The sequence below is a fragment of the Natator depressus genome, chromosome 14, assembly GCF_965152275.1.
Source record: "Natator depressus isolate rNatDep1 chromosome 14, rNatDep2.hap1, whole genome shotgun sequence".
NCBI classification, from domain to species: Eukaryota; Metazoa; Chordata; order Testudines; family Cheloniidae; genus Natator; species Natator depressus.
Window position 1 is genome coordinate 18,540,548 of NC_134247.1, and position 19,722 is coordinate 18,560,269.

General features: G+C 45.9%; 1 long non-coding RNA gene across 1 annotated transcript in view; it reads left to right on the forward strand.

The window, feature by feature from the left end:
* Positions 1-16,124, forward strand: part of LOC141998623 (uncharacterized) — a 34,468-nt gene extending 18,344 nt beyond the window's left edge. Inside the window, exons 2-3 of the long non-coding RNA XR_012641870.1 lie at positions 15,512-15,577; positions 16,072-16,124. This is a non-coding gene — a long non-coding RNA (uncharacterized LOC141998623). The remainder of the gene's footprint in view (positions 1-15,511; positions 15,578-16,071) is intronic.
* Positions 16,125-19,722: the final 3,598 nt, after the last annotated feature.

Sequence of the window (19,722 nt, forward strand, 5' to 3'; positions counted from 1 at the left end):
ATTAAGGGCTGCCTAAAACCTGTTAAAATCTCTCTCCTGGGGAGGGGGGGGAGAGAGACAAACTGCTGCAAGCTGGAGGCAGCAGGGAGATAGGCTTCTCCAGTGTGAGAGACTGCTCTCCCCCCCATAGGGGAGACATCCAAAACCCAGTGCCTGTTTAGGGGAAGGACTGACACCCTGGGGCCAGTGACAGGACAACACCTGCCCCAGTGAGGGGGCCAGAGAAAGGTATTCCCTTTTTGTTTTGGTGCTTTATAGGCTTGTTCCCCTTTGTTTGGCAGAGGAGGACTCCTCAGGCCTGCCCTGAGGCCTACTGGGAAGGCTCTGAGAAACAAACCCTGAAGAGGGAAGACAGACATGCTCCAGAGTGGGGGCTGATGTACTCCAGGCCCTGTCCCTGCCAGAGAAGGGAGTGCTAAACCCGGTGAGGTAGAAAGGGTGCTTGCCACATGTGGTGTCAGAAGGGGGATTGCATTGGTGCTGAGAATCATCCCAGGGCAAGGTAAATCACCTCCCTGCCCCTGCAAATGGATGATCTAGTGAGGGCACTGGTGCAGGCCATGGCAGCATAACAAGAGGCTACCAGGACCCAGATGACCGCCCAACAGGAGTTGGTATGACTACAACAGGAGACAAATCAGCTGCTGATAAGCCAGGCAGCCCAGGATTGAGCCACCCTGCAGGAGGTTGTAAGCCAGCTAAAGGCCCTGACCACTCTGACACATGGCCTTAATGAGATGAAACCCCGAAGGGCCAGAAGTTACCTGCAAAAGATGATGGTGGAAGATGATGTGGAGGCATACCTTCTCACCTTTGAGAGAACGGCCTTACATGAGGCCTGGCCCTGAGACCAGTGGTCCAGCATCCTTGCCCCTTTCCTATGTGGGGAAGCCCAGAAGGCCTACGATGATGCTGAAGAGCAGCCGGAGTCTGCAAAGGGATTTGGGGGACTGAGGAGAGAGGGTCGTGGGGTAAGACCCGATAGCCCAAAGAATAGGGGATATCCTGAGCAGGATATAGGTGTTATGCTTGTGGAGAACTAGAGCATATAGCTGCCCAATGTCCTAATACTGAGGAGCCCATGCAGTGCAATCTGGGTGATCATGCAGGCCCATGTGGCTTAATCAACCTTGTGGGGGTTGTGATGACCCCACATAGATACATGCGGCCAGTTAAGATGAATGGCATGGAGACCACTGCATTGATGATGGCTGGGATGATTTAGTTGGGAATTGTCCTGCTTTGAGCAGGAGGTTGGACTAGATGACCTCCTGAGGTCCCTTCCAACCCTGATAGTCTATGATTCTATGATGGTTGTTTGATTACTTAGCGTGTATGTACTGTATGTCTCAGTTTCTGTATCTACTGTTTTGCTTAAATTCAGCTGCATTGGTGCAGGCTGGATCATCATTGTTTCCTATCAGGAGCCATCTTGTTTTCACATGTCAGACTTCTTGGTTAGGTGTATTTTCTTCTGCTTTTTCATCTGTAAAAATCGGGGGGGAAACTCTTGTGAGAACACCATCAACTCAATTCCCTCTTTATAAAAGAAATGCCTGAAGCCAGGTTAGCGGCAGCTGGGTAATGGCGAGCTTGCTCCTGCTCTTTCTCACACCAGTGTAAATAAGAATCCATGACAGTCAGAGACATTGCACCAGTGTAAAATGGGTGTCAATTAGATCAGAACCAGGCCCAGTGTGTATCTGTTTGGATACAGAACAAGCAAAGCACAGACTGTGGTGGTGCCAGCTTCCCTTGCATGGCCTTGCCAAGGTACCTCAGCTTTGACCTAGTGGAACTGCCTCTGGGGCTGAGGGGATTCTGTCACTGTTGTTCCATAGAGGGTAGTGTTCTGAGGGGCTACAAAAGCTTTGTCAATACCATATAACTGCACTGGCAAAGCCCCCGATGGAAATGCAGCATGTTCCGACAAGAGGCATTCTCTGCCGCTATAGTTCATAGATTTCTACATTCCAGGGCCAGAAGGGACCATTGTGACCATCTAGTCTGACCTCCTGTGTGACACAGGCCATTAAACTTGCCCAAAATAATTCCTTTTGAACTAGAGCATATCTTTAAAAAAAAATCCAACAGTGATTTGAAAACAGCTATTGATGGAGGATCCACCATGGCCCTTGTTCCAATGGTTGGTTACTGTCCCTGTTAAAAACTTACATCTGAATAGTTCAACCATCTCTCCTAACAACACAAACCATCCAGGCAAAAGTGCCCCTTTACCTCAATAAACTGCAGCTACATAGCCATTTTTCCAGAATAGGTATGATTATTTTTTCACACCCCAACCAACATAGCTATGCTGGCCAGACTTTACAGGGCAGACCTGGCCTCTGTCTGTAGCCTGTTGGCTCACACTGCCAGTGATGAGGTGCAATGGGAGAGCTGGGTGGGTTGCCAGGACTGGAAGCGAACATAACATTGCAGATGAGTATAGAGGGGCAGAGGCTGAGTTTCGGTAGGTTTAACAGGCGTGGGTAGAGTTGTGTGGTGGTTTTAAGGAGTGGTTGGGGGAGGGTGGAAGCACTGAATAGGAGGTTTGGGGTCCATCAGCTGAGCATGGTAGGACACATTCTATGGATATGACTGAAAAGCACAGGGTACTTTAGTGCAGGAAAAAGATACCCTTGATTGCCTGAAGGAGAAGCAGGGACACTCTACTCTCCTGCTGTCTCCATTACAATTTCTCATGCTCTTTAGGGGGTGCAAGGTAAGGTCTGTTGGGTGTTATGGGTTTGCATTTGTTCATTTGTATGGAATCAGTCTCCACCAAGGATCATGCAAACTTCCCATTACGTTCTTGGGTGTAGCATTAAGTGTTAGGTTTCAGTCATGAAGAAGTATGGGCTGGAACAAACTCTACCTGGTTTGTAGCATGGAGGGGTTCAAGCGCACACAAATACTGGCTAAATCAAGCCAGTAAGATCAAGAGGAGAGTAAGGATATGTCTACACTGCAAAAAGAGTTGTGTTCCTAACTCAGATTAAAATAGCAGTGAAGATGTAGCAACTCTACTTTTAATTTGGGATAGCAGCTAGAGTGCAGGCCGAAAGGGATATGTCTACACCGCAGCAGGGCGCAAGCCTCCCAACCTGGGTAGGCAGAGTTGTGCTCGTAATAGCAGTGTGGACATTGTGGCTCGGGCTCTCCAGCCCACCTGACCCCTGGGTGTGAGCTTGGGTGGCTAGCCCAATTCTTGCTGGAGGTACAACTGCCACGGAGCTATTTTCAGCATGATAGCTTGAGCCCAGCTAGTGTGAGTCTGTCTACCCAGGCTGGGAGGCTCACATCCAGCTGCCATGTAGACATACCCCAGGGGAGACTGGGGTTGAATTTGAGCTGCTAATCCAAGTTATCATATTTTCACTGCTATTTTAACCTGAACAAAGAGTTTTTCTTTCGCAGTGTAGACATATCCTTAAGCAGCAGCATTCCTCCCTCTTCTAAACTCATGGGATTGGTCTGCACTAGGCATTTTAATCTCAGATAATTTTGTTACCAATTAACCTGTGGTAGCTAACACATTTACAAAGGCTGGCATAGACACTCCCCACATGTTTGTTCCAGGCTATCACCATTAAGTGTGGATTACCTGAGTTTGTGGCACTAGCTCCTAGGAAGTGACTTTCTGAAATTCAGCAGGTGCAGATCGGACAGGCTTCGCCCTGAATGTGTGTTGTCAGACTGTACCCGCTGGCGGTACTTGAAGTACAGAACAGCTGCAAAAGAGCAGAGAACCAGAAAGAGGAGCACTAGAATGGTGGCAACATGCTCTTTCATGGTCTTCGGAATTTCCGGATCTGGAAGAAAAACCAGGTGTGTTAATAAGGACTCAAAAACATTACGGTGACAACCAAAGCTGTAGCGTGTTTAAAACAGTAATTCTTAGTGGGATGATTTGTGTGTCATACGGTACATTCGGCAGATATTGATGGTAACTTTTGTGATCTTGTTTTCAGCTTACTTCGAGTAAAATTTTCAAAGGTGCCTAAGTGGTTTAGGAGCCGCAGTTGACTTCCCATAAAACTTAGGCAGCTACAGGCTAGATCCACAAAGAGTCTTAGGCATCTTGTTACCCAGTGGAATCCACAGTCCTGAGTCAGGCACCCAACTCTGTACGCACTGCTTGAGGAGATTTAGGAGCCTAAGAAAGGGATCTGCAAAAGCCAGCACACTGAGCGAGGAGCTGCCTAAGCTAGCCAATGGGAAATACTTTGGCACCAATCTCCATGTGCGATTCACAGCTGTGAAACCGCTCCTGGCGTCAGGTGCCTCAGCCCTTTCTTGTACAAAATGCACTGCCCACACTGCTTTGTATTGTAAAAAAATCTAGACTAATCTACCATGTGAAGCAGAAGCATGTGACATATTATTCAAAAATCTCTGCTTTACCTGCAGACAGCTATTCCTGGAACAGTATGTTGGTGGTGCTCAATAATAATGGCATTAGAACTAGTACTCTGAGAACTTCCAGTCACCCCTTTCCAGCTGGGGAGCAAGAATTCTACACAAGACACCTGCTAACGTTTCATCATCAGGAGATGATTGATTTATGGCTGAAACTCAAAGTACTTCTGCTATATCTTATACCTGGGGTTGAAGTAAAATGAGGGTAATCAGTAACTGCTTTGTGGGCACTAAGGCACTTGGTTTGGTTTCTCTTGGTGTGCACATCATACAGCACAGTACAGCAATACTCTGAGGCAGCTAAGTTGGGTTTCTCATGGAGAGTGCTGGTAAGGCTGGTTAAACCATCTTCTGCTTCCTCAGTTACCAGGCTTGCACTGCCCGTCAGGTTAGTCCCGTGGCCATCGAACCAATGGATCTCCCTTTGTCGATGCCCTATAGGTGACAGGCAGGTGAGCTTTGTTCCATTCCTAGTGAGATTAGGCTCAGTTTCTGGAGCTGAAAGAAACACAGTGTTGATTATGGCTTGTACAATATCCATTGCTTTTTTTCCACAATAGGTGACTAGGGGTCCGAATTAACAGCTAATCTATGGGTCAAATTCAGCCTTGGCGTGTGTGGGTAACTCCACTGAAGTTCAGTCGAGGATGAATTGACCCTAGAACTGTGTAACGACAGTCCTGGCTGGATTTCTGTGGGGATGGAGCTAAAGGATCTGGTGCTAGGGTGGGTCACAACTACACCTTATACCATACGTGTGAGTACAGCTGGGGAAAAAAAGGGAAAGTGACAATAAAAGAAAAGTGGATTGAGGTGTCACTAAAGATTCTGGAGATGGCAGGGAGTTTATAAACAAAAATGGTTTCTGCCAGGGTGGTTTGGGTGTCCGTTTACACCTGATTGATTTCTCTAAACGTTTTATATTGTGGGTGAACCTCTAATGCGGAGGGCTTGACAGCCGTGACTTCAGTCACACACAGTGGAGCCATGTGCTCTACAGGCTTCTCTCACCCAGCAATTCAACTGCCCTCGGTCCTTTTCTCAGCCCCCTGTGTCTGGTCCAGTGCTGACCTGTGTGACTCCTGCTATTCTAGCCATGGCTGTCGCAACCCCAACTTTCCTACAGCACAGACAATTGCTGCCACTTGGGAAATTTTAGATCTTGGCCCACCTCATTCTGCTCCCTTATTCCACGGGCCCCATCCTCAGGAGCGAGGGGCTTGCTGATCAATACGGTAGGTGCCCTTTGAAGGCCATTGCAGGAAACCTCAGTCAACCCTAGCTCCATGCTAGTCTTGGTTAACAAACTCTTACTTTATTGACTGCAGGTAAACCCAGGAATTAACTCATTTAGTGTGGATCTAAAGGTGCCCTCTTTCCCCTCTTGCTTACCAGAAAGTCTCATTACAGATCCCAGGTCAGACTTCCTCCACAGCTCTACCAATGCATCACAACCCTCTCTGGCAGCATTTATCTATTCCTGATGGCCACGGGACTAACCTGACGGGCAGTGCAAGCCTGGTATCTGAGGAAGCAGAAGGTGTCTTAACCAGCTTTACCAGCACTCTCCATGAGAAACCCAACTTAGCTGCCTCAGAGTATTGCTGTACTGTGCTGTATGATGTGCACACCAAGAGAAACAAAACCAGACTCACAATCTGGTCCCCCATTTCCTAAGGGCTCTAGGCAGAGGGAAGAGGGTGGATAATCTATGCCAGGCCTCTACCTGGCAAAGGATACTTCCGCTTGCACACAGGAGGCAGCTGCATTGGGTGATATGTTTGGGGGAAGGGCAGAACCAAGCTTCCCTGCAACTCTTGTGGCTGCTCTCCCACCCTGCACTGGTACCCATGACATGGGCAACAGGCACAAGGGAACGGTGTCCTTTAACCCTGGGTGGCTATACAGTAAAGGCCACAGTCTGGCCCTGAGCAAGCTAATATAATACAAATGACTGGAACAGGGAGAAGAACACAGTCCAATTCCGTGTCTCTATTGAGCTAGAACCTTGACACTCGGTGAGCTCACTCATGGAGTGCTGAGTACAAGAACAATAAACGCTGAGCTTTCACCTGTCCAACACAGGTCACCAAACAGTCTCCATTCTTTTATGGTATTTCAACCATTTTAAGACAATGGGGCTGTGCAGGGCCTAACTCAGTGTTTGAAATGTTTGTTTGTTCTGAAAACCTCTTTATTTTATCTCCAAAACCTCTAGTGCTAGTAATCGTCCTCTGAAAACTAATCCATGGTCGAACTGAATTTATTTATTAAAATGCTCAAAAAAGTAACTGAAATCTGGAGTAGCTTTATTATAGTGTCCATGATCCCCTCTGTGCTGTGAGTTTACCTGTAACCTCAAGGGTTGCGCATCCATCGCGGTGCCCAGCTTCAGAATAAAGATGCCATTTATAACCTCCTTCATCAGTTGCTTTTACTTCCTGTATGTGCACTTCAGAAACATTGTTTTGTAGCACCAACCGAATTCTTCCCTCTTCACTGGAATCCTTTCCTGCCCACGTGTTTATAACACTTTCTAAGCACGAGTTCTGTTTATTACAATTTTCACAGCGCTTAACGACCACATTTGTAATCTTCTTGTTGCTAATGCATGAAATTGTTGCCATTTTGTTATATTCTGTTTTGACATCACTGCAGTTGAAGATGAGAAACTCTGAGGGAGGCGGGGGAAAAAAGAACACAAATAAATTATTACTCAAACAGAAATCATGAAGTGAAAAACAAGTGTTTGATTGCTAAAATATAGAATAGGTTTAAGTGGAGAAAACTTGTATCCGTTCGAGACCATTTGGCCATATTCTGTCCCAAGTTACACCTGTGCTACCTTACATAAGCAAATATGCGCAACTGAGCACAGAATTTTAATTTGGGTTTAACTAATCTCTAGTGTAATTCCACTGATGTCTGCGGAATTACTCCTGTGGTGAATGTGCCCTAAGATGACAGACAACTGATGGCCAGCATTTAAATCTACTTTATCCAAAGAGCATTTCCAGTGGATGGAGTAGCACTGTTAGCATATTAGCACATCTTAGTCTCAGTCTTAGTCTGGAATGTGGGGGCTCGGTAGACAGGGGTTCTCCCAGGAGAGCCAAAGTGGAGGTTCCTTATTGGCTGAGCCAGTGGGAGCAGTGACCACCTGTCTGAGCTGTGTTTCACTGCCAGAGCTTACAGGAGACAAACGGGATATAACGATTGCTCTAAAACGGATCTGCTGGCTGATTCCAAACCACGCTGGTTGTGGTGGGAGTGGAGCTGGAGGGAAGAGGTGATTCTGTGGTTTGCAGTATCCCCTTAGACTATCAGTACTGTAATGTCTCTTCTTGCCAAGCTGCTAGTCCCTCTCCTCAGAAGGCTCTAGCTTCAGTTCTTTCTAAGTAGCCTAACTCGGTTTCCTCCTTGCCCTTGCCCCAGCTCATTGGGTTGCTGGTTTTAATTGTTAACAGTTCAGCTTTCTCCTTGGAGCATAAATAACATATTATTGTGTGATGAGAGGCAAACACAGTAAAATGAGGTGACTTACGGCCGTGGGAGGCACTTGAGAAAATGGACAGGAACAGGAGGCATGCAGCTGTTTTCTGGAGGGAGCCCATCAGGCGTGTGTCTCAGATGTCTGAGATCCTGAGGTGAAAGATGCTGTAGACGTCCAGCGTTTTGGTATTATTCTATCAGAGCAGAAGAGGTGACATCAATTTCCTGGGTATAAACTTAATTTACAGCCTTTAGAATTCCTGTCCCCTTCTCATCCTGTTTAATCTCCTTTCCACCAGCAACAAAACGACCCCTCATCACAGGACTTTTACTGAAAGAAGAACCCATTGTACAACACAGCAAATGCCTTTGGACGATGCCTGTGCAGTATAGGGAGGCAGCACGATCTAGTCAAGGAAGTGGTTGGCTGTGGGGACACTTGGGTTCTGTTGCTGATTCTGACACCGTGTGACCCTGGCTTAGACTGTCTCTGACCCTTGTGACCACTCCCAGAGCCCACCCTAGCCTCATGGCTTGGGCACGGAAGAATGCAAGCAAGAGTATGAAAATGGTGATATTCAAAAGTGTACATCTCAGCAAAACCTGAATGGAATTTCATGGTGCGGGGTAGGGAAGGCCCGTCTCCAGTCTGAGGGGTTTCCCTCTCCCCACATATCAAAGGCCTACTGCAAACAAGGGAGGCATGGGAGCTTCTCAAAACAACAGTCGCAAGAGTCATTTATATCAGAAAGCGTTAGGCATCCTAAATGTAGAGATTGCTACCAACCCTATCGTGCTAAAACCAAGAGGAATGTAGCTTCAAATCTGCTGTGGATTAACCACTTCTAAGGATGAGCAGGTAATTGTCTCCATGGCCCAGGCAACCTTTGGCGTCTGTGCTGGAGTGGTGGCAAGGGTGCAGTGCAGTCATGGTGCAGGGGTCTGCCATGTGGACATCTGTCCTGCAGGAATTTGGCCTGAGAATCATTACTAAACCGCTAAGCAGTTTTCAGACTTTAATAACTTCCCTGCATTGCTACCATGGCTGAGATTTAAATCAGTGACTCAGGTGCTAAGCTGCTGGATCTTCCATCACTATCCTGAGACCCATCGAGCTCTCAGAAAATAAAAAACATCAGATGTATTTATTCTTCATCTGAACTTGGTGATGCTAAATAATGAAATTCCTGTATGTTTCCTTTTAAACCACCAGAGGGCGCAATGCACTCTGTTAACAAGTGACAATGCACAAAATTTATGTTGTGTTGCACTTCTAATCTTGCAAGTTTCAGGTCCTATCCTCCCACCTCAGGCTACTAGCAACTCCTAAGGACATTCCTCTCTGTTTCACAGCGCTTAAGTATATGGAGGATGCTGTACATAAATAAACGTCATTATTTAGAGGGATGCTGTTAATTTGAAAACATTCAAAAAATTCTCTGAAAATTTTGCACCTTCTATTCTTACAAGGTTATCATCAGTGAACAAAGTTTAAAAAATTGTATTTTGTACATAGTCAATTTCACCGTTTCCCCTAAACAGTCAATTGACCATGATCATGTAAAAAATTAAGCAGATGCTGAACTTCACTGAGCTCAGTTAAGGAATTACTCATAAGGATCCTTATAAGCATCAACCAGGGAACAGAAACGTCCTTATAACATCTTTAAAGGAATTTAAGCAAACATTTCTGGACATACTATTTCAAAGGTGGGCTAACAGAAGCTAGTCAAATTAGAGTCAAATTTAAAAAAAATCAAGTTGGCTGATGTCATACCCCAATGAACAGTGCCATTAAATTCAATGGAAATCAACAATTCTTTGTGTGTGAAATCTTACCGCCTAGGCACAGTCCATTTTTTTCCCCACCCAATTCTAGACTGTCCATCTGCCTTTTTCTTACTCACAGGTTTGCTGGAATGATTAGCCTACATGACTGGAGTGGCCTCTTAGTTTGGCCTGAAAAAAAGCCATAATTTTTGAGGCTTTCAAAGGTGTCTGGAAATCTCTGGGAACGCTTTCAGTGTCCTTCCTATCACATTGATGAAAATCATGGATTTGAATGTAGTGCTCAGGAAAGGGTTCCCTTAAGACTGAGTCCGACTTAGCATATGAAGCTGATGCTGGGCAAACTTCTCCTACAGGCTTAATTAACGCACCTCAATCCCATCCTGCGACATCAACTTATTCTGCTGCTAAATCTGCACACAGCTTTGCCAGCGCCCCTCAGCCCTGGCCTGCAGCAGGGCTGTTGTTCCATTCCTAGGCCCACACGCAGCTCTGCCAAAGCATTTCAACACTGATCTGCAGCACCAGCTTTTTTGCCTACAGACCTTCAATGTACCAATGTACCCTATTTCTGGCTGAAACCAGAGGCAAAGGGCATCCTGCAAAAATGAACTAATGAAAAATTGTACATGGATTTTCAGAGACCAACATTTACCAATTTTTCCCAGCTCTGACGTTGATCTGTGAGCCGTATACCACCCTGTACGGACATTGTGGCCTGTTCTGTATATTTTGCGTGGATTTCACAAAATGTGTATGAAATATTTGGACAGTTCTACAGGGTTTTCATGTGGGGCATTTTATGCAGACCAGTAGAATCAGGCACGCACTTAACTAAACTTTTCATTAATGCCCAGATCTACTTGTACTTGAAATAGATAGCTCGATAAAAATGAGGAGGAGGGAACCAGGAATATGAATTAATGAGTCCTGTAGCAGCACTAAAGGGGCCATCACCAGAACAGCACAATGGGGGAGTGACATGTCACACTCAGCCCCCAGTGTTTGCACCTATGCCTTGAAGTGACCTCATTTTCCATCCAGCCCTTAAGGTAACATATTGTGCAATTCCAGGTACCAGCAAAAGTCAGCGGGACATTAACAAGAGGCTCTGTACTTTTTGTGTCCATTTGTCAGTAAAAATCGATTTAAAAAAAAAAAAGATAAGCCAGAATCACTAACAGGTATGGTAGAGCATTAAAAACTGTCATGCAGAGGACTGGAGAACAGCTCCTACCTGTCTATGGCTGAAAGATGTTAACACAGAGGTAGGTGCATATCATTAAGGAGCACTTACATTAAGGGGGGTTAGTATTGAATGGAAAGTGTTGAAACTTGAATAAAGACACATGTAAGACCCCACCTATACTGTGAAAAGCCACTGGTTGGTGGCTCCACTACGGTTACTGCCTGACACAGTTAGCAACATGGTTCAGGCATGCAGTGTAGTGAAAGGGAAAAAAATGTGATCCAGGAAACTACAGGCCTATTCGTTTGACCTCAATAGTATGCCTGGTCTTGGAACAAATTTTGAAAGAGAAAGTAGTGAAGGAGGTAAACGTAATTGGGATAAAATACATCATGGTTTTACAAAAGGTAGATCGTGCCAGACCAACCTGATCTCCTTCTCTGAGACGGTAACTGATTTTTTAGACAAAGGAAATGCAGTAGAACTAATCTACCTAGATTTTAGGAAGGCATTTGACACAGTCCACTGGGGAAATTATTAGTTAAATTGGAGAAGATGGGGATTAATATGAGAACTGAAAGGTGGATAAGGGACTGATAAGAGGAGAGACTACAGTGGGTCATACTGAAAGGTGAACTGTCAGGGTGGAGGGAGGTTACTAGTGGAGTTCCTCAGGGATTGGTCTTAGTACCATTCTTATTTAACATTTTTATTACTGACCTAGGCACATCAAGAGTGGTATTTCCAATAGAGACAGGGAAGTGTTAGTACTGTTATACAAGGCACCTTTGAGACCTCATCTGGAATACTGTGTGCAATTCTGGTCTCCCATGTTTAAGAAAGATGAATTCAAACTGAAACATGTGCCGAGAGGGGCTACTAGGATGATCCGAGAAATGGAGAACCTGCCTTATGAGAGGAGACACAAAGTACAAAACAATGTACAAATATTTTGCAATCAATACGTAGCCTTAGTCTCATCTCGTGGCAGGCAAAAGCAATCTTTGTGGGATTAAAACATTTGGGAAAATATTCAAAATTGCAGAGAATTGTTTGCATATCCTAAGCAACATGCATAAAACAGAAGCAACGAGGAACTTCCTTCTACAGGATATGTTCTAAAAGCATGAGTTGCTCAGCTGATGACTTAGATTTTCGATACAAATTCCTAACTGGCTGTTTAAACTGGAAACCAGCAAGCTTTGTAATGGAAAAAAAACAATCTGGCCATCACCTGTTCAGAGCCTGGAAAAGAATAACCTAGAACAGTACCTGAAAGCTGACAAGCATCCAGAATAAGTTTTCGATCCCTGACTGCTTTGTTCCCTAGTAAAGTCACTTCCAGCAGCTGGCAATCTTGCAAGAAAACGACTTCAGCTGTAAACTATAAGCTTTCCCACTCCAGTTTATTCTGCAGATGCTTCGGCCCATGGGGTTGTTTTCATAGCCTGGCAGAAAGAGAAGGAGTACTTGTGGCACCGTAGAGACTAACAAATGGTGAGTCGAAGTGGGAATTTTCCTGCTTCGTGTTTATCCCTGAGCTCATGGTACAAAATGAAATGAAAGCACTGGATTTCCCATCATAACACCAAGGAACTTTCACTTTCATTTTCATTCTTGTAGCCAGCACTTTTACCTCATTAAATATGAAGTGTTACTATCTTTCAGTGCTGGAGACAGGTAGAGGAATTAGAAATCATTGTACAGCTCAAGAAAAGGTGAGGCTATGCCAGTGGCTATCGACTTGTGGAAAGGACACAACCGCGGCAAAAAGGAAGAAATGACTGTGTCTTAATTAAGCACATTATCTGTATTTGTAGAACTGGTTCTTAAATGGGTGCTCGGCTGATGCCATAACTGTATGCAGTGGGGGAATAACAATAGGATGGACTGGACCCAGACTGGACATCAGACTAGGACCCCTATTCCTTGGGGCTTCTTTCTAGCTCTGCCACTGATTGGCTGTGTGACTCTGGGTAAGTCTAGTGAACTTCCCTGAGTCTCAAGTTCTCTGTTTGTAAAATGATGCTCACCAGCCATGGCAGGACGATTTGAGATCTACTGATGAGCAGCACTATCTATACAAGTATTGTTATTGTTTAAATGGAAACAGTGTATGTAGCGTTATTCTGCAATGTCCTCTTGGGGGGGGGGGGAGTGCAGCTCAATGAGTTTGAGCAAGGACTCCTGGGTTCTATTCCTTATTGCCTCACACTCTGTCATGTGGCCTTTGTATGCCTCGGTTTACCCATCTCTAAAATGGTTCACAAAGACATTGGGAGACTGCGTTCCTTACTCAGGTGAAATGCTCAGGGACCCAAGCAGAATCATCCCCAGTGTTTGTAAAGTGCTTTGAGATCTCTGGAAGAAAAGCTAAGCATTAACTACTACTGACATCAGTGAGCAAGAGGGGCATGTATCAGTTTCTAGAAAGACAAACAACAAACGAGTGTAGGCTCAGGCACAGCAGTCTCTCCGGCAGTGCTTTAGGCTGCCAGCATATGGTGTTAAGCCAAATGTTTCCTGTGGACCTCTGCTGCGTCCCAGACCAATGACACCTTCCGAGGCAGCATGCAGGGAATGGGAATGCGATGAGGGATTCGTGCAAAGCGTAGACTCAAAACACATGTTGCCCTGCTCTCGTGCCTGCTGTTTGCACTGCCACGTTTATGTACAGCAAGAGACCGAGAGAACAAGAAATCCCAGAAAGCCATTTCTGAACTCTAATCAATGTGCCGTGGAGACAGAAGAGTGGCAACGAGTGGTAGATTTAAGTAATAATGGTGGATTCCATTAGAAAGATTCTGCCATGTTTCAGAGTCCATTATTGTACTGTCATGTTCTCAGGTAAATGGGCCCAGAGCCTCAAAGGTATTTAGTTGCATAAGCTGCACTGATTTCATTGATTTAGGAGCCTAAATACATTGGAGGATCTGGCCCAAGGTTGCTAATTCCTAGCACGTAGTACTAGGATTCCCAAGTGGGCCCCTGAGACAGACACTGACTCAACATGGTTGTGTATCCACCAGCAGAAGGCAGAGGATTGAAAAAGAAATCCCAAGCTCAGACTCCAATACATGGGAGTCGCTGCTTGGGAAGTTTGGGGATGAACACACCTTGAGTGGAACAGGGAGGCTGGCGAGTTTGGTCTAGAACAGGAGAAGTTGGAGTCCTGGGTTCCACTCCTGACTCTGTGAATCTTTGGCCACACAGGAGCAGGTTCTTGTCCTCCAACACAACGCCCAGATAAATAGGCTTTGTCCAGGGGCCTATGCATGGGGTTGAGAGGATGGTATATGGACCAGCCAGATAGCCAGTGAGCTGTGCTAGTGACCCACTATGCACCTCTTATGCAGGGGTTTTCCCAAGCCTATCTGCCATGGCCCAGGTGCACTGCCTCTCCCACTCCGATGTCCCTTGCACAGAGAAAGCCTGTGTGGCACAGTGCTCTGTGGGTGGAGGGAGACTTCACCCTGTTTCTTGACAGAGATGAAAACCATGCTCTGCACCAGCATGGGGGATGAATCCCGGCTGGACATTTTATACTGAAGTGAACAGACACTAGAATCAGCAAATGGGTTGCCTTATTCCTGTAACACATCCATATGAGCCATCCCAGTGATGTCAATGGAATTATGAGTGAGAGTGTAAGCTAAGTCTGGATGAGCTCTCCCCTGACATCTAGTGGTGAGCTGTGGAAAAAAACTTCAAAAGCTGATCTCATCTGCATGGACACACACACCCTACCTAGGTGCTCAGCATGATGGGACTGCTTGCCCAAATGATCACTTGTGGCTGGTGTTGGATCTCCAGTCTCCTTGTTATTGGGGCAGGAGTAATAGAGGGTTGCTATCCTTGTTGTGTGAACCAAGGGCAACAGAACTGTACCTGGCATACCCCAATGGAGGGACTCACCCTCAACTGAACAGCACTCGCTAGGCTGGGGACATGGGTTCCAAAGCCCAAGGAGTTGAGAGAAGGTGGGGATAGGTACTTGTGCCTGGTGGTATGGGCTGTGTTTAAGGGCCCTAGACACCACGTGATCTTTCTTGTCCCTTTGGTATAATAAAAGAGCTAATTTAGATTCAATTGAGAGTCTTATTATATGCTGCAGAGCTGAAATCACTGATATCTAGGTGTAATATTAGGCCTACTTTAGGACAGTATCTCAATTATAAGAGACTGCCCAGTGTGCACCAGTGGTGAGGCTTCCCTCACTAACAGCTGAAATTACTGAGAGTTGGAATCACTGAGAGCTGTGTTAAGTGTTGGGGGCCCCTGGAGACATCTTGGTGAGTGGGCAGCTGGTGGAGAGGTGTGGCAAGTGGCTAGCAGGGTGGCCTGCAGAGAGTGTTAGCTACAAGATCTAGAATGGATAAGGCAGCAGGGAGCCCCCCAACAATAAATGAGCTCTCATTCCTTTACTGTGAGACTAGTATCTCTGATCTGGTTGGCTATCAGCCTCTACCATGTAATTTCCCTCCCCCTTTCTATGATGGATAATGATACAAGTGAAGATAGGTATATGTAGAACAAACAGAAAATGTTTATTTGGGGAGATGTAAGCAAAGTGGGGACAGGGAAGCGAGTAAACATTAACTGAAACTTATTCTTTTACAGGTACAGTAACCTAGTGAATGCATGGTGTGAAGCCAGGACCCAAATCAATACCAGATGGGGTACAAGGTAAGTATGACATACATATATCACCCTTCCGTTGGTTGCTCAGGCCTTTTATCTCTTAGCCCGTATAGACCCCCAAGAGAGGAACACTGAAGTGATCCCTCGTTAGTCTGTTCTTCCGTGATGACAGCAGGGCATCTGAAGGCAGATAATAATGGCTGTGACTGTGACGGGTAATTGATCCGGAGTCTAGACGGCCCGTTGGAGCAAGATGCGTGTACCTGCCTCTAGGATGGGCAGCCCCTAACTGAGAGAACTGCCAGCCTTATGAAGATTCTAAGGCGGGAAACCCCATAGAATCCCTGCACAAAACCAGTTTGAGCTGGTACTTGTTTACCACTGTACCACTACTGACCGTTGAAAAGGGCGGGAAGCATTCTAGCTAACCCTTGGGTCACATGACCAATACTCCATTTTGGATTATAAGATGGATGCCACCCAAATACAATAAACAATGATAATACAAACACAAACTTTAGGATTTTGCCCCTTACAAGAGGCGCGACCAGCAGGGCGGCTGGTGGAGAGGCATGGCAAGTGGCCAGCAGAGACGCTGGTGGAGAGGGCCAGAGAAAAGCCCTGTAGAGGCGTGGCAATCAGCCGTTGGGGCGAAGAGCGAGTGCCCGAGCAGTGCAGTGTGTTAGTGCCTCCTTACCCCCCACCCCTGTCTTCCACACAGGGTGGGAGGTGAACTTTGCGGATGAACCTCTGAACTCTGTGACTGCACTGGCCAAGGAGAGCAACTGCGAGTGGGGGTACAGAGAAGGGACGGGCACGCTAAAGGGACTTTTGGGTTGCTGGACTTAAGACCCTGAGGGGAAAAGGACACTGCCCAACTTACTTCGGGGTGGGTCTTTTGCTCATGGTTTGTGTTTATGAACCATAGCTGTGGTGTTTTCCCAAATTAATGCTGAGTTAATTCCCTCCTTTTATTAAAAGTTTTTGCTACACTCAGACTCTGAGCTTGCGAATGGGCAAGTATTGCCTCTCAGAGGCACCGAGGGGGTGATGTGTAATTGTCCCAGGTTACTGGGTGGGGGCTTGAGCCGCTTCGGTGTTGTATTGTTGAAAAGGAACCCCTAGATACTGAACCCGGCCCTTGTTGCTGCTGGCTTCACCTGGCAGAAGGGTTACATGAGTAAGGACTGCAATGCAACTTGCAGACTGAGGCTCCAGGACAGAGGGGATTGCCCGCCTAAGATCAGAGGGGTGCATTTCCCTTTGATTATCTGCTCTCAAGTTTTAGGGCCAGGAGCTCTCCCAGGCTTCCTCCTACCCCGCATTTAAACCTGGCTTGTTTGCCATTTTTGTCTCCTGGAATAGGAGCCATTCTGGTATAAACATTTTCATCCAACACCTTGTGCTTCTACAGCTTGGGTTGTGTCTTTCTGCCCATCCCTTTCGGCTCTTGTGTGGCAAGAGCTTCTACCAAGCACATGAAATGAAACACGGGACTGGGTGCTAGTCTTTGCTTGTTTAAATCACTTCCTTTGCATCTGAACATCTTCAGTGGATGTTGCAAAACTCCTCTTCCTCCCCCCCTCCACCTCCCAGTGTTTAAAGGTGGTAATCACAAAGGTGGGGGATTTCACTATTTACAGTGCTCACGGGTGGTTGGTGGTTCTCTTAAAATTATACTGCTGTATGTAGGATATGTTTTGGAGTGAAGAAAGCTTAGACCAGATAGATAGGTGCCTTTGCTAGCATTTTTATAAGATTTAAAGAAATAAACATTCACCCTACTGCAGAACTGATGGAAGAACTTGGTTTCTGGAATGACCTATGTCCTGCTGATGATGCAATCTTACGCTTTATTTCCATGTTTCTCTCTAGATATTCCCCATGCATTGGTTACTCCCAAAATGGAGAATTCGGTTGAAACCCATTCAGATTTGCTAATTCTTGTAATTCAGATTTTAAACCCTATGGGATGGAAGGATAAAGCACAACCGTCCTTCGTATGAAGGGCCTCAATTGCCACAAAAGACTCCTGAAATCTTGTGTATATACAATTTTTAAACCATTTAAAAACAATTTTTAGTCTTCTTTGCAACTATAATAATTAAGATAGAAATCAAAACGGTGACTTCAAAATCCGTCTGGTTAAAACCTTCTGTTCAGTCAGCAGACAGAAAGAATCCAGAGACGAAAAACACAGAGAAATAATTTCCCACTTGCCAGTGAGTTGATTTAATGGCTCTTTGATTTTTATGTGAAAATCTTTCATATCATTAAGTAGATTGGGTGCTAAAATGACACTGCAGCCAGGAATTCTCATTCTAGCAGGAGACATTGATCCATTGCATAATAAAACAAAGCAACTTGTATTTGTGTTTTGATTACAGTTATTTACAGGATTGGTTAAAGGGGCACAGAGCCAAATAGTTGAGGGTCAGAAGTTTCTATACTTTGGAAGTTGCACATTATGGCTTTGGTCCTACAAGCTTCTGATCATCACCAGGGGAGTTGAGGGTGTTGGACATTATACAGGGGAGACCTATTAGTAGATGTCCTTTGATTATTGCCCTTGTTTCTGGTATGAATAGCAAGCTCCGAGGAACTAAAAAATATTCCATTGTCTCCTACTGGAGGTGTCTTGCATAGCTATAGCTGCATATGGGTGCACTGCCAGCCCCGTCTCTCTTCCCTGCTATGGGCGCCTCCTCGCAGGGCTCAGCGGGAGTGATAAGTGTCTCCCAGGCACGCCCCCTCTTCCGCACTCAGCCCCACTCCCACCCAGGCAGAAATCTGTGGGGAGGCACATGTCCCCATGTGACCCCCCCCCTCAGCTCTCTGCTATGTGAGATAGAGGTGAAGGGAAATCAAGACTCCTCCATGAACAACCATAAACTAGCAGCCTGTCCCTTCCTCTCCCACAGCCGCAGGTACCTGCTTGGCAGTAGGTGTCCGCAGCCCTCTCCAGCCTGGGCCGTGCCCGCAGTGGAGAGGCAATGGGAGAAGTAAGCGGGAAGGAGCTGTGAGGGGAATGGGGGCAAGTTGGTGCCGGCTTTGAGCGGGTGTGGAAGGCGCAGGGGGAGCAGGAAAGGGGCCAGAGGCAACACGTGGGGTGGTCACGTGCCCGCCCCAACCTTTAAATTGCCCCCCCACCATCAAGAGTTATGGGTCATTTGTGGCTCAGAGCACATCAGATTCAACATGGTCATCTCTCAGGCCCCAATCCTGCTCTGTGATCTCATTGTGCCCACATGGAGCCCATTTTGACATCAACTGGGCTTTGCACAGGTGCTGCAGGCTGCCTACATGGGTCACAGTGCAGGATTGAGGCTTCATTTGGTGCAGCTCCCCCGCACCTCGGGAAAAACTAATAAAGTTGTGCAGGTGTATAAGCACCCATCAGAGGCAACAAGCCAACACCCATGCAGAATCCAAGCCCTGATCTCACACAGTGTTAACCTCTGTGTTGGAAATAAAGAAAACACTGGCATGGCTTTAGCAAACACGTAAGTGTCAGGATGGGAACATTTGAGACCTAACTCACTGGTCAATGTGCTCTTTCTAGCCATATGAAAGTTCAAAACCTTATGGAAAAAATATATAATATTCTTATCACTGATACTGCAAAATTAATTCAAAATGATTTCTTACAGAAATAAACCACAAGTAATTAGTGTTGCCACGAAGTAAAAAAATGTCAAGAAAGAAAATGCTATCCACAGCCAGAGACAATGCTAGAGCTAATTCTGGAACACAAGCTCCTGTGGCAACTTGAGTGGAAAAAGAATAAGTTTGGTTCACATTTTTAAAATGTCACTAATGGAAATTCCATTTGAAAATTTGTATCTGGTTTCTACTGATTCTGCTGGCAAAAAAAGTTTTGGCACAGAACGATACTCGTATTATTGGCACGGAGCAATAGTTTCATTATTGGGCTACTGATGTCTGGCCCAGCGCTAGAAACCAACACAGACCAACTGAAAGATTCAAAAAGAGCCGACTGGAATTGCCATTATGGGTTTGATGCTCCAGAATCTGAAAGGACAGTGTCAGACTTTGCTTTGCATTACCTTTGGCTCTATACGCATGACTTGCTATGTACGTAAAAAGAAAAGGAGTACTTGTGGCACCTTAGAGACTAACCAATTTATTTGAGCCACAAGTACTCCTTTTCTTTTTGCGAATACGGACTA